Source organism: Aotus nancymaae, unplaced genomic scaffold (genome assembly GCF_030222135.1).
Source record: "Aotus nancymaae isolate 86718 unplaced genomic scaffold, 86718_ANA_hifiasm-v0.15.2.pri h1tg000007l, whole genome shotgun sequence".
Taxonomy (NCBI): Eukaryota; Metazoa; Chordata; class Mammalia; order Primates; family Aotidae; genus Aotus; species Aotus nancymaae.
The window spans coordinates 15,563,264-15,575,965 of record NW_026988418.1 but is presented as its reverse complement, the minus strand read 5'-3'; the positions used below and the strand labels follow the sequence as shown (position 1 = coordinate 15,575,965).

General features: G+C 41.1%; 1 protein-coding gene and 1 pseudogene across 2 annotated transcripts in view; both read right to left on the bottom strand.

Annotated features, from left to right (window-relative positions):
- The window catches only part of ZFYVE9 (zinc finger FYVE-type containing 9), a 213,025-nt gene that overhangs the window by 173,001 nt on the left and 27,322 nt on the right, over positions 1–12,702 (bottom strand). The gene's annotated exons all lie outside the window — the stretch shown is intronic.
- Positions 332–3,728, bottom strand: LOC105705057 (phosducin-like protein 3; annotated as a pseudogene).

Here is a 12,702-nt window from a genome sequence, read left to right as displayed (position 1 = left end):
GTGATCCGCACACCCTGGCCTCCCAAAGCGCTGGGATTACAGACGTGAGCCACCGCACTCAGCCAAAACTAAGTATTTCCTTTTATAGTTATATGCCAAAAAATAGTAACTAGGTTTTATGGCTTACTTAAAATATATTTGAGGAAAATAGACATTTGCCATACCAATAGCTGGTTTTAATTTTTTTTTTGAGGAAATACTATAATTTTTTTAAAAAGTTCTAAAATATCTAACAGAATTTCCAGCAATGATTATTTCTAAAATGTAAAGATTTGAAACATAATTTATATAAAACTAAAACCAGAAGGATTCATTCTTGCTTTTTCCTTCTTTAAAAAATGCAGACAATTTTTCACAAGAAAGTTTGGCATGTGATAGCAGCTGCAGCCTCAGTCACCCTTGGAATCGCTGTCCCTCCTTACGAGGAGAGAGCACTTAACTGAGGATAGCAACACATCTTCAATCAGTTTCTTAGGGTTTTCCTCCAGGTCTGTCTTAATTACTTCAGATTCAGACAGTTTTCACTTCAACTCATCTCCTGTCAGGTTCATGCTGCCAAACACCAGAGGACTGATAAACTGAGCCTTGATATCTCCTTCCAGGTCAACAAATATTGTGGGCAGATTCCTATCAGGATAGTTGGGCATGCAGGTTGTCAAAATGGCTTGGCCGGACACAGTGGCTCACGCCTGTAAAACCAGCACTTTGGGAGGCTGAGGTGGGTGGATCATGAGGTCAGGAGTTCAAGACCGGCCCGACCAACATGGTGAAAGCCCATCTCTACTTTAAAAAAATACAAAAATTAGCCAGGTATGGTGGTGCATACCTGTAATCCCAGCTACTTGGGAGGCTGAGGCAGGAGAATGACTTGAACCCAGGAGGCGGAGGTTATGGTGACCCGACAGTGCACCATTGCACTCCAGCCTAGGCGACAGAGCGAGACTCCGTCTCAAAAAAAAAAAAGAAACGGCTTGGATAAATTTGACATCAGGAAACTTCCTGGCAAGTCCACTGAGGTGCTGATTTATCAGGGCACAGAGGGGAATTCCCTGTTTATAAAGGTGCAAGATGACCCACAAGCCCTCACTGGCTTTGGTAACTTCTTGGACATAATACTTCCCTGAGATCTCCAAAATTTCTCAAATTTATTCTTCAGTTTAGTTGCTTTCCACTCAGCCAGTCTCTGCCTTCTGAACATTTCAATAGCACAGTCATCCTCCTCATTAAACTAGTCTTCATGATCCGCCAGCTATTCCAAAGTCGTATCTTCATATGTTGTCACCACTGACTGCTGGAGAATGCGCTTCTCCTTTTCTGTCTCCTCTTCCAATTCTTTCAGACTTTCCTTGGGGGGTAAGATGCCCTTTTTGCATGTCATTCAACTTAGTGTCTGTGTTGGGGTCCTGCATCTTGTTTCCAATTGCTCAAGCCAGTTGTGCCCTCTAGTAGACACCTTAAATCTTTCTTATTTAGCCTTTCCACAGGAACAGTCCTTTTTAAAACTCCTCCTCTGCTCCTATAAAACTTTATACTTTCCACTGATTTTCCTCTTCTTTCTTTTCTGTCTCCTTTTGTGGACTTTATTTCACTGTGTCACTTAAATGTGACTTTTTTGTGTGTGTCGCACAGACTGGAGTGCAGTGGTGCGATCTCAGCTCACATTGGTGCAACCTCCACTTCCCGGGTTCAAGCAATTCTCCTGCCTCAGCCTCCCAAGTAGGTGGAACTACAGGTGTGCATCACCACACCCACCTAATTTTTGTATTTTTAGTAGAGACCAGGTTTTGTCATGTTAGTCAGGCTGGTCTCGAACTCCTGACCTCAGGCAATCCACCCACCTCAGCTTCCCATTTTGCTGGGATTACAGGCATGACCCACAGTACCAGGCCTTAAATGTGACTTTTATCCAGTCTCATATTCTCTCATGACCTCTTCTCTCTTCACTGTAAAGGTTCTCACTGGATGATCTCATCCACCCTTGTGACTTTAACTACTTCTCCCTAAAACCTAGTATGTCTTCTGCATTCCATCTCCTCATCTGAGCCTGAATATATAGACTCAATCATCCAAACCCAGACACGTAAGGATCACTCTACTCACCAATGAATCCTAACAATTCAAACCCTAACTATTTCTTGTAGCCAGGCATAGTAGCTCACACCTATAATTCCAGCACTTTGGGAGGTTAAGGCGGGGGGACTACTTGAGTCCAGGAGTTCAAGACCAGCCTGGGCAACATACGGAGACCCTGTCTCTACAAAGAACAAAAAAGTTAGCCAGGTATGGTGTGGTCCCAGCTACTCAGGAGGCTGAGGTAGGAAGATTGCTTGGGCCAGAAGGTCGAGGCTGCAGTGAACCATGATTATACCACTGCACTCCAGCCTGGGTAACAGAGTGAGACTCTGTCTCATAAATAAGTAATTATCACCGGGCACGGTGGCTCATGCCTGTAATCCTAGCACTTTGGGAGGCCGAGGTGGGTGGATGACCTGAGGTCAGGAGTTCAAGACCAGCCTGGCCATCATGGAGAAACCCCATATTTTAAAAAATAAATAAATAAATAAATAAATAAATAATTATCTCTTGAACCCATCCCTTCCTATTCATTCTAGATGTTACTACTCTAATTTATAGTATCTTCCCTGGCTTTCTTTTCTTCAATAGTTTCCCCAGTGGTAACCGTGTATCCATTCTGGCCCTCCTCCAACACATCTGCTACACAGACAACAAAATAATTTCCCAGCACTTTTGGAGGCCAAGGTGGGCAGATCACAAGGTCAGGAGTTCGAGATCAGCCTGGCCAATATGGTGAAACACCATCTCTACTAAAAATACAAAAATTAGCTGGGCATGGTGGCAGTCACCTATAGTCCCAGCTACTTGAGATGCTAAGGCAGGAGAATCACTTGAACCAAGGAGGTGGAGGTTACAGTGAATCGAGATCATGCCACTGTACTCCAGCCTGGGCAACAAAGCGAGACTCCATAAAAAAAAAAAAAAAAAAAAAAAGCCCAAGTAGCCTAGTATTTTAAATTCTTCATTGGTTCCCGATGCCCCACTTCAAAAAAAAAATCTTTTTTTTGATAGTATATGAGGTCTTTCATAATCTAGCTCCTATATCTAAGTCTCTACTTTACCTCTTGCCCTCAATTCCTTTCCACCTACAAAACCACCATAACACACTATTTGCGGTTCCCCAAATTAGATAACATATGTTGCTCCACATACGGCCACACGTTTGTGCCCAGGCTTTCCTCTGCTTAAAACGCCCCTCTCATTTTTACCGATTGAGAAAACTCCTGTTAATTTTTCTAAACAAAAGGGTCACCATTTCAGTCAAGTCTTCCTTGATCTCTCCAGATGGACTGATCATCTTCACAGAATTCCGTGTATTTACTCATTTACATATTTGCCTTCCCATCTAGCCCTTTAATTCCCTGATGGCACGGATGTCTTATTCCTTTTTCTATGTCTAGCACTTAAGCATCATCTTGACAGAGTACATGGGTCAGATACTGGACAGATCTCCCAGACAGAAAATCAACAAAGAAACATCAGACTTAATCTGCACTATAGGATACATGGACCTAATATTTACAGAACCTTTTATCCAATAACTGCAGAATATACATTTTTATCCTCAGCACATGGATCATTCTCAAGCAGAGACCATATGTTAGGTCACAAAAGAAGTCTTAAAACATTCAAAAACATGGAAATAATATCAAGTATCTTCTCTCACCACAGGGAGTAAAATTACAAATCAATAACAAGAGGAATTTTGGAAACCATATAAACACATGGAAATTAAATAATAGACTCCTGAATGGCCAGTAAGGAAACCGAAATTTTTATTGAAACAAATAATAATGGAAACACAACATGTCAAAACCTATGAGATACAGCAAAAAGCAGTACTAAGAGGGAAATTTTATACCTATAAGTGCCTACATCAAAAAAGAAAAACCTTCAAATAAATAATCTAATGCTGCATCTTAAAGAACTAGAAAAGCAAGAGCAAACCAAACCCAAAATTAGAAGAAGTAACAAAGATCAGAGACGAAATGAATTTGAAAATAAAAAAAGGCCGGGCGCTGTGGTTCACGCCTGTAATCCCAGCACTTTGGGAGGCTGAGGCAGGTGGATCACGAGGTCAAGAGATCGAGACCATCCTGGCCAACACAGTGAAACCCCATCTCTACTAAAAATACAAAAAAATTAGCCGGGCATGGTGGCACGCGCCTGTGGTTCCAGCTACTCGGGAAGCTGAGGCAGAAGAATCACTTGAACCCAGGAGGCGGAGGATGCAGTGAGCCGACACTACGCCACTGCACTCCGGCCTGGTGACAGAGCAAGACTCAGTCTCAAAAAAAAAAAAAAAAAAAAAAAAAGAAAGAAAGAAATGAATTTGAAATGAAAACAATACAGAAGATCAACGAAACAAATGTTGGTTTCTTAGAAAAGATAAATAAAATTGACAAACCTCTGGCCAGACTATGACAAACCTCTGGCCAGACTAAGAAAAAAAGAGAGAAGACTCAAACAAAATCAGAGACAAAAAAGGAGACATTATTACTGATACCACAGAAATTCAAAGGATCATTAGCGGCTACTATGAGCAACTATATTCCTGCAAATTAGAGTAAATGGGTCTATAAGTGTTGTTAAATGAATAAATGATGCAATGGATTTACAAATATTAGTATGTTAATATATTAATATGTTATAAAAACTAAGAGGAAACAATTATTACAGCTTAGAATTATCTGACAAGACTTCATGAAACGCTTTGAATTGACTATTAAATGATCATAGGAAGAATTCAAAAAAAGAGCAATAAAATTTTTTAAAATCTTCTTAAGTAAAATCTATAAAAAGTCAAAACTAATTCTTGGCTGTTTCAATGTATATAATTGTTACATCATATAACAAAAATGTATTTCTGCAGGAAAAAATTGAGCTTTACTGGTTGACAAATCCATTCAATAAATATATTAGCTTACTGTAGGCCAAGATCAAGTTGAAAATAAGGGGACAGCAAGGAGTTAGGGTACAAATATTTCATTAGCAAGTTTTTGGGCCAAATCTCATTACAACATTACAATAAAAAACCTCCACATAGCTGGACACAGTGGCTCACGCCTGTAATCCCAGCACTTTGGGAGGCTGAGGTGGGTGGATCGCCTGAGGTCAGGAGTTTGAGACCAGCCTAGACAACACAGTGAAACCCTGTCCCTACTAAAATACAAAAAATTAGCTGGGCATGGTGGCGGGCTCCTGTAATCCCAGCTACTAGGGAGACTGAGGCAGGAGAATTGCTTGAACTCAGGAGGCAGAGGTTGCAGTGAGCCGAGATCACGCCATTGCACTCCAGCCTGGGCAACAAGAGTAAAACTCCATCTCAAAAAAAAAAGCAAGTCTCCACATAATCCATATTCGTATAAATATTCACTCAACCAATACTTGAGCACCTTGTTAATGTGTTCCTTCAACAATCAAGGGTAAAGATTAAGCCCTCTATTATTAAAACATTTTAAATGTCATCTGAGTAAAAAATGAAATAAATGAGGGAAGAACTATTTTTTTCTATTAAAAAAAAACCTAGGAATACAACTAACAAAGGATGTAAAAGATCTCTTCAAAAACTACAAACCACTGATCAAGAAAATAAGAGAGGCCACAAACAGATGCTCATGGTTAGGAAGAATCAATATTGTGAAAATGGCCATACTGCCCAAAGTAATTTATAGATTCAATGCTATCCCCATCAAACTACCACTGACCTTCTTCACAGAACTGGAAAAAACCACTTTAAACTTCATATGGAACCAAAAGAGAGCGCACATAGCCAAGACAATCCTAAGCAAAAAGAACAAAGCTGGAGGCATCACACTACCTGACTTCAAACTATACTACAAGGCTACAGTAATCAAACCAGCATGGTACTGGTACCAAAACAGAGACATAGACCAATGGAGCAGAACAGAGGCCTCAGAAACAACACCACACATCTACAACCATCTAATCTTTGACAAACCTGACAAAAACAAGCAATGGGGAAAGGGTTCCCTGTTTAATAAATGGTGTTGGGAAAACTGGCTAGACATATGCAGGAAGCTGAAACTGGACCCCTTCCTTACACCTTATACAAAAATTAACTCCAGATGCATTAAAGATTTAAACATAAGAACTAACACCATAAAAACCCTAGAAGAAAACTTAGGCAACAGGACATAGGCACAGGCAAGGACTTCATGACTAAAACGCCAAAAGCAACAGCAACAAAATCCAAAATAGACAGATGGAATCTAATTAAACTTAAGAGCTTCTGCACAGCAAAAGCAACAATCATTAGAGTGAACTGGCAACCAAAAGAATGGGAAAAAATTTTTGCAATCTACCCATCTTACAAAGGGCTAATATTCAGAATCTACAAAGAACTAAAGCAGATTTACAAGAAAAAAACAAACAAACCTATTCAAAAGTGGGCAAAGGATACGAACAGACACTTTTCAAAAGAAGACATTTATGTAGCCAACAAACATATGAAAAAATGCTCATCATCATTGGTCATTAGAGAAATGCAAATCAAAACCACATTGAGATACCATTTCATGCCAGTTAGAATGGCAATCATTAAAAAATCTGGAGACAACAGATGCTGGAGAGGATGTGGAGAAAAAGGAACACTTTTACACTGTTGGTGGGAGTGTAAATTAGTTCAACCACTGTGGAAGACAGTGTGGTGATTCCTCAAGGATCTAGAAATAGAAATTCCATTTGACCCAGCAATCCCGTTACTGGGTATATACCCAAAGGATTATAAATTGTTCTATTAGAAAGACACATGCACAGGTATGTTCGTTGTGGCACTGTGTACGACTGCAAAGACCTAGAACCAACCCAAATGCCCATCAATGATAGACTAGACAAAGTAAATGTGACACATATACACCATGGAATACTATGCAGCCATACAAAACGAGTTCGTGTCCTTTGTAGAGACATGGATGAATCTAGAAACCATCATTCTCAGCAAACTGACACAAGAACAGAAAACCAAACACCATCTGTTTTCACTTACAGGCAGGTAATGAACAATGACAACACTTGGGCACAGGGAAGAGAACACTTGGGCTAGGTGGCGGGGGAGGAGAGGGGAGGGACAGAGCTGGGGAGAGGAGGATGGGAAGGGGTAACACCAGGAAAAATGCCTGATGTAAGCAACGGGGGTGGTGGGAGGGGCGGTGGAGACAGCAAACCACCATGGCATGTATGTAACTATGTAACAATCCTGCAGGATGCAGGATGTGCACATGTACCCCAGAGCCCAAAGTACAATTTTAAAATATATATATTTTAAAATAATTTAATAAAGTTCAATTAATTAAAGTACAATTTAAAAATATATATATTTTAAAAATAATTAAGTCAAACACTCAGTGGAGTTTATCTAACACGGTTGTTGAATTTGAATATAAGCACCGGAAATGAAAGAGAAAGTAAGCAGGCAAAACCCGAGTCCTCACAGAGATCACATGCTAATGAATGGAAATGAATGATAAACAAGATAAACATGTAAAATATATGATATGCTAGATGACATGTGTTAAGGAGAAAAACAAAGAAAGGGAGAGGAAAATTTGAGGGTTATAAATTTATTTTATTTTATTTTATTGAGACAGTGTCTCGTTCTGTCAGCCAGGCTGGAGTGCAGTGGCACAATCATGGCTCAAAGCAGCTTGACCTCCTGGGCTTAGGTGAACTTCACATCTCAGCCTCCCAAGCTGGGAGGACAGGCGTGCACCACCATGCCTGGCTTGTTGTATTTTTTGTAGCGATTGAGTTTTACCATGTTCCCCATGCTGGTCTCATACTTGAGTCCTGGGCTCAAGTAATCTGCCCACCTCTGCCTCCCAAAGTGATAGGATTGTAGGCATGAGGCACTGCACTCGACTGGGGGTTATAATTTTAAATAGGGCAGCCAGAGAAAGTCTCACTGAGTCACATCAATATCTGGATATCAGAGAGCAATCTTGGGAATATTCAGAGGAAGATAGTTTAAAACAGAGGAACAGCAAGAACAAAGCACAGATTAAGGGAGAGAGAGTAGCAGATGAGAGGGAGGAGTTTACAGGAGGATCAGATTAGGGTTGGCCAGCTGCCACTTATTTCCAGCAAAAATCAATACAGCAAAATTTCAATACATTAAAAGAAACCTAGGCCGGGCGCGGTGGCTCAAGCCTGTAATCCCAGCACTTTGGGAGGCCAAGGCGGGTGGATCACGAGATCAAGAGATCGAGACCATCCTGGTAAACATGGTGAAACCCCGTCTCTACTAATACAAAAAATTAGCTGGGCATGGTGGCGCGTGCCTGTAATCGCAGCTACTCAGGAGGCTGAGGCAGGAGAATTGCCTGAACCCAGGAGGCGGAGGTTGCGGTGAGCCGAGATCGCGCCATTGCACTCCAGCCTGGGTAACAAGAGCGAAACTCCGTCTCAAAAAAAAAAAAAAAAAAAAAAAGAAACCTGATACCTCATCTAGAATTTAGTTTTAAAGAATCTAATCTGGCTAGGTGTGGTGGCTCACACCTGTAATCCTAGCACTCTGGGAAGCTGAGGCAGGAGGATTCCTTGATCCCAGGAGTTCAAGATCAACCTGGACAACATAGGGAGACCTTGTCTCTACAAAATAGTAAAAAAAAATTGCCCAGGCATGGTGGTGTGTCCCTGAGATCCCAGCTACTTAGGAGGCTGAGGTGGGAGGCTTGCTTGAGCCTGAGGTTGAGGCCACAGTGAGCCACAATTGAGCCACTGCACTCCAGCCTGGGCTACAGAGCAAAACCTTGTTGTTTTTAAAAGAAAAGGAAAAAAAAAAGAAAAGGAGGAGGAAGAGGGAGGAGGAAGAGAAAAGAACAAAGTAGAAGAAAGAAGACGACTCCTCTAATCTGTAACACAAACTTAATTTGTTTCTATTTTCAAATTTGCTTTATGAGAAATTTTAATAAGTTTCCTTAACTAAGGACTATACTAAATGAAAGTGGTACCTTCTCACTCCTAAGGAAGCCCCAAATTTCACAAAGAAACTACTCTATGATCTACCTGATGACAAAATACATGTAATACTACAGTGCAACTTATACTTCTAACTCCTTTAAAGAGCCTGCTGAAAATATTTCACTAATCCTAAATTTATTTGCCTTTTCTCCAAAAAGCTACAGAAACAAAGATTTTTGCTGCAAGCATCTCACAGGATCTGAATGTTCCAAAGATCAACTGCAATTCTGCTGTCTACATGCTGAGAGGTCACTGCTTTGGACCTGCTATCATGAAGGTTCTCTTGAAGTTATCTTTAGTTCATGTGCTTGTTGCTGTGACTTTGTTTGGGTATGCAGAATCAACAGTATTACTGAGGCCGGGCGTGGTAGCTCACGCTACTAATCCAAGCATTTTGGGAGGCCAAGATGGGTGGATCACCTGAGGTGGGGAGTTCGAGACCAGCCTGACCAACATGGTGAAATCCTGTCTCTTTAAAAAAAAAAAAAAAAGTATTACTGTACTCTTGATTGGCTTCACATTAAAATGAAAAGCACTGACAGTTGATGATTCGTATGTGCTTTCTGATGAGGTGTTTCTGAGAAGTGGGTGTCCTATAACCAATGTGTGGCAAGATTTTTATACATGTTTGTACTCTACAAGTGACTGTGGCATCATATCTCAGATTTTAAAAGGGTAGGTTATTTTTAGATCTATGCTAATATTTACCTCTAGAACATTACCAAGGCAAGGATTCATATGTATCTCATGTGCTGTTGAGATAGGTCTTCATCACAACCTGCAGTTTCATTTACCCACCCAAGGTAGGCCAAATCACTGGCTTCTCCCACTTACCAAGACTACTGCTTGAAACACTATCAAGTGCTTGAAATCACACTTCAAAGCTTAAAACATATTTTCCTTATTCATCCACCAAGATTGATGAAATCAAGGAAGCACCTAACATTAGATCACTGCACATCCTATGCCTCATTTTCTCTTCCATGGGAAATAGAAGGTGAGCTATGTAATGTGATACACGGAGCAACTGCAGCTGCCTGAGGACTGAGAAACAAGATACCTAAACTATACCAATCCTGACAATGGCAGAGTTCTTACTGATACCATGTGTTTGTATTAAACTGCAACTTTAATAAAGCAGACATTTCTATTTATGACTCCTTTTTAGAAATGTTTTTAATTATATTAGAATCATATTCAATACATAATTTTTCTTCTGCTAATGGGAATTATTTTCTATAAAGATCAAGTGCTACATTTTTAAAAAAAGATTTGTTCAGAGTAAGTAAGTATGAAATGCAAGCCTTAAAAACTTTTTTCTTTTTTTAAGACCTGGTGTCACCCAGGCTGGAGTGCAGTGGCATTATCACAGCTACTGCAGCCTTGACCTCCTCAGTCTCGGGCAATCTTCCCACCTCAGCCTCCAGCTGGGACTACAGGTGCATGTTACCATGCCTAATTTTTTTTTTTTTTTTTTTTGTAGAGATGGAACCAGAAGTTGTCCAGGCTGGTCTCAAACCCCTAGGCTCAAGCAATGCTCCCACCTTGGTCTCCTAACACTGGGATTGCAGGCGTGAGCTATCACACCCAGCCTAAAACTTTTTTTTTTTAAATCATCAGGGTAGAGTTAGAATGTATAAGCAAACAATAAAGTGTTCAGATGAAAAATCATGAAGGGTACAGATTAAGCACTGTATTAGTAAAACATTTTAAAATAAGATTAAGTCAGTTAAACACTCGATCGAGTTTATCTAACCAGGTTGCTGAATTTATAAAAATCTTTTTTCTTGTTTTTTGAGATGAAGTCTCACTCTTGTTCCCCAGACTGGAGTGCAATGGCACAATCTCAGTTCACTGCAACCTCTACCTCCCAGGTTCGAGCAATTCTCCTATCTCAGCCTCCCAAGTAGCTGGGATTACAGGCATCTGCCACCACGCCCAGCTAATCTTTGTATTTTTAGTAGAGACGGGGTTTCACCATGTTGGCCAGGCTGGCCTCGAACTCCTGACCTCAGGTGATCGCCTGCCTCGGCCTCCCAAAGTTCTGTCATTACAGGAGTGAGCCACCGCAGCCAGCCAAAAACTTTTAAACAGGCTAAGTAATCTTATGAGGTAAAGTTCAGGTTGGAACATTCAAACAAAAAATGGGATGAGTTCAGATTACTCCAGTGGTTCTCAAAGTGTAGTCCACAGACTCGTGGGAATCCACATCTTAGTATGTATGCCCTTTTCACCATGTTGACAACTGCAATGAAAGTAATAGCGCCGGGCACGGTGGCACGTGCCTGTAGTCCCAGCTACTCGGGAGGCTGAAGTGGGAGGACTGCTTGAGCCCAGGAGTTCTGGGCTGTAGGGCGCTATGTCGATCGGGTGTCCGCACTAAATTCGGCATCGATATGGTGACCTCCTAGGAGTGGGGGACCACCAGGTTGCCTAAGGAGGGGTGAACCGGCCCAGGTCAGAAATGGAGCAGGTCAAAACTCCCCTGCTGATCCATAGTGGGATTACGCCTGTGAATAGCCACTGCACCAGCCTGGGCAACATAAGGAGACCTGGTCTCTTTAAATAAACAAACAAACAACAAATAAATAAATAAAAGAAAGTGCAATAGCAATGATGGGTAGAACTGCTTGCATCTTAGCACCAATCAAGGCAGCAATACCAAACTATACTAGGAGTCTTATTCCTCACTGACATGCACTTTCAGTTATTCTAAAACGTCAGTTTCACTTGACTGATGAAGCAATAAAAATTATTAACTTTGTTAAATCACAGCTTTTAAGTCTTTTTGATATTCTGCGTGACAAAATGGGAAGTATGAAGAAGGCACTTCTACTGCATACCAAAGTCTGACGGCATGCAAACTCATCCCTTTTTCCACGTAACTATTGTTACTTTAAAGAAAAGAGGGCATTAAAACAGAGCAGGAATAGCAGAAGGGGATTCAAAGAAGAGGAGCTAAGTAGGATACAAGATATGTTTCCAATCCTCCAAAAATTGATGACACAATCTAGAAGAAAAAGTCTGCTATTATTATTTATATGTCCATCTCTTCAATGATTGTTCTGACAATTTGCTATGTTCTAGGAACTATGCTGACCACTAACTATTGAATTGAACCTGAAATAGCAAACTTTTCTGTCAGAAGAACCCAGAGTTCTAAGCCAATGGTTCTAAACTCTTTTTTTTTTTTTTTGAGACGGAGTTTCACTCTTGTTACCCAGTCTGGAGTTCAATGGCGCGACCTCGGCTCACCGCAACCTCCCCCTCCTGGGTTCAAGCAATTCTCCTGCCTCAGCCTCCTGAGTAGCTGGGATTACAGGCATGCGCCACCATGCCCAGCTAATTTTTTGTATTTTTAGTAGAGACGGGGTTTCACCATGTTGACCAGGATGGTCTCGATCTCTTGACCTCGTGATCCACCCGCCTCAGCCTCCCAAAGTGCTGGGATTACAGGCGTGAGCCACCGCGCCCGGCCCGGTTCTAAACTTTTAACAGCAAAACCTCTATTAACAGCAGAATCCCAATAGCAGCTCACAGATAAGTGCTCTGATTGACGTACCATATAGAAAAGTTCAGATACACACATCCCATGAACTTGCCTTCTATCTCCCATTTACCTATTCTCAACAGTGATTCTGTGGA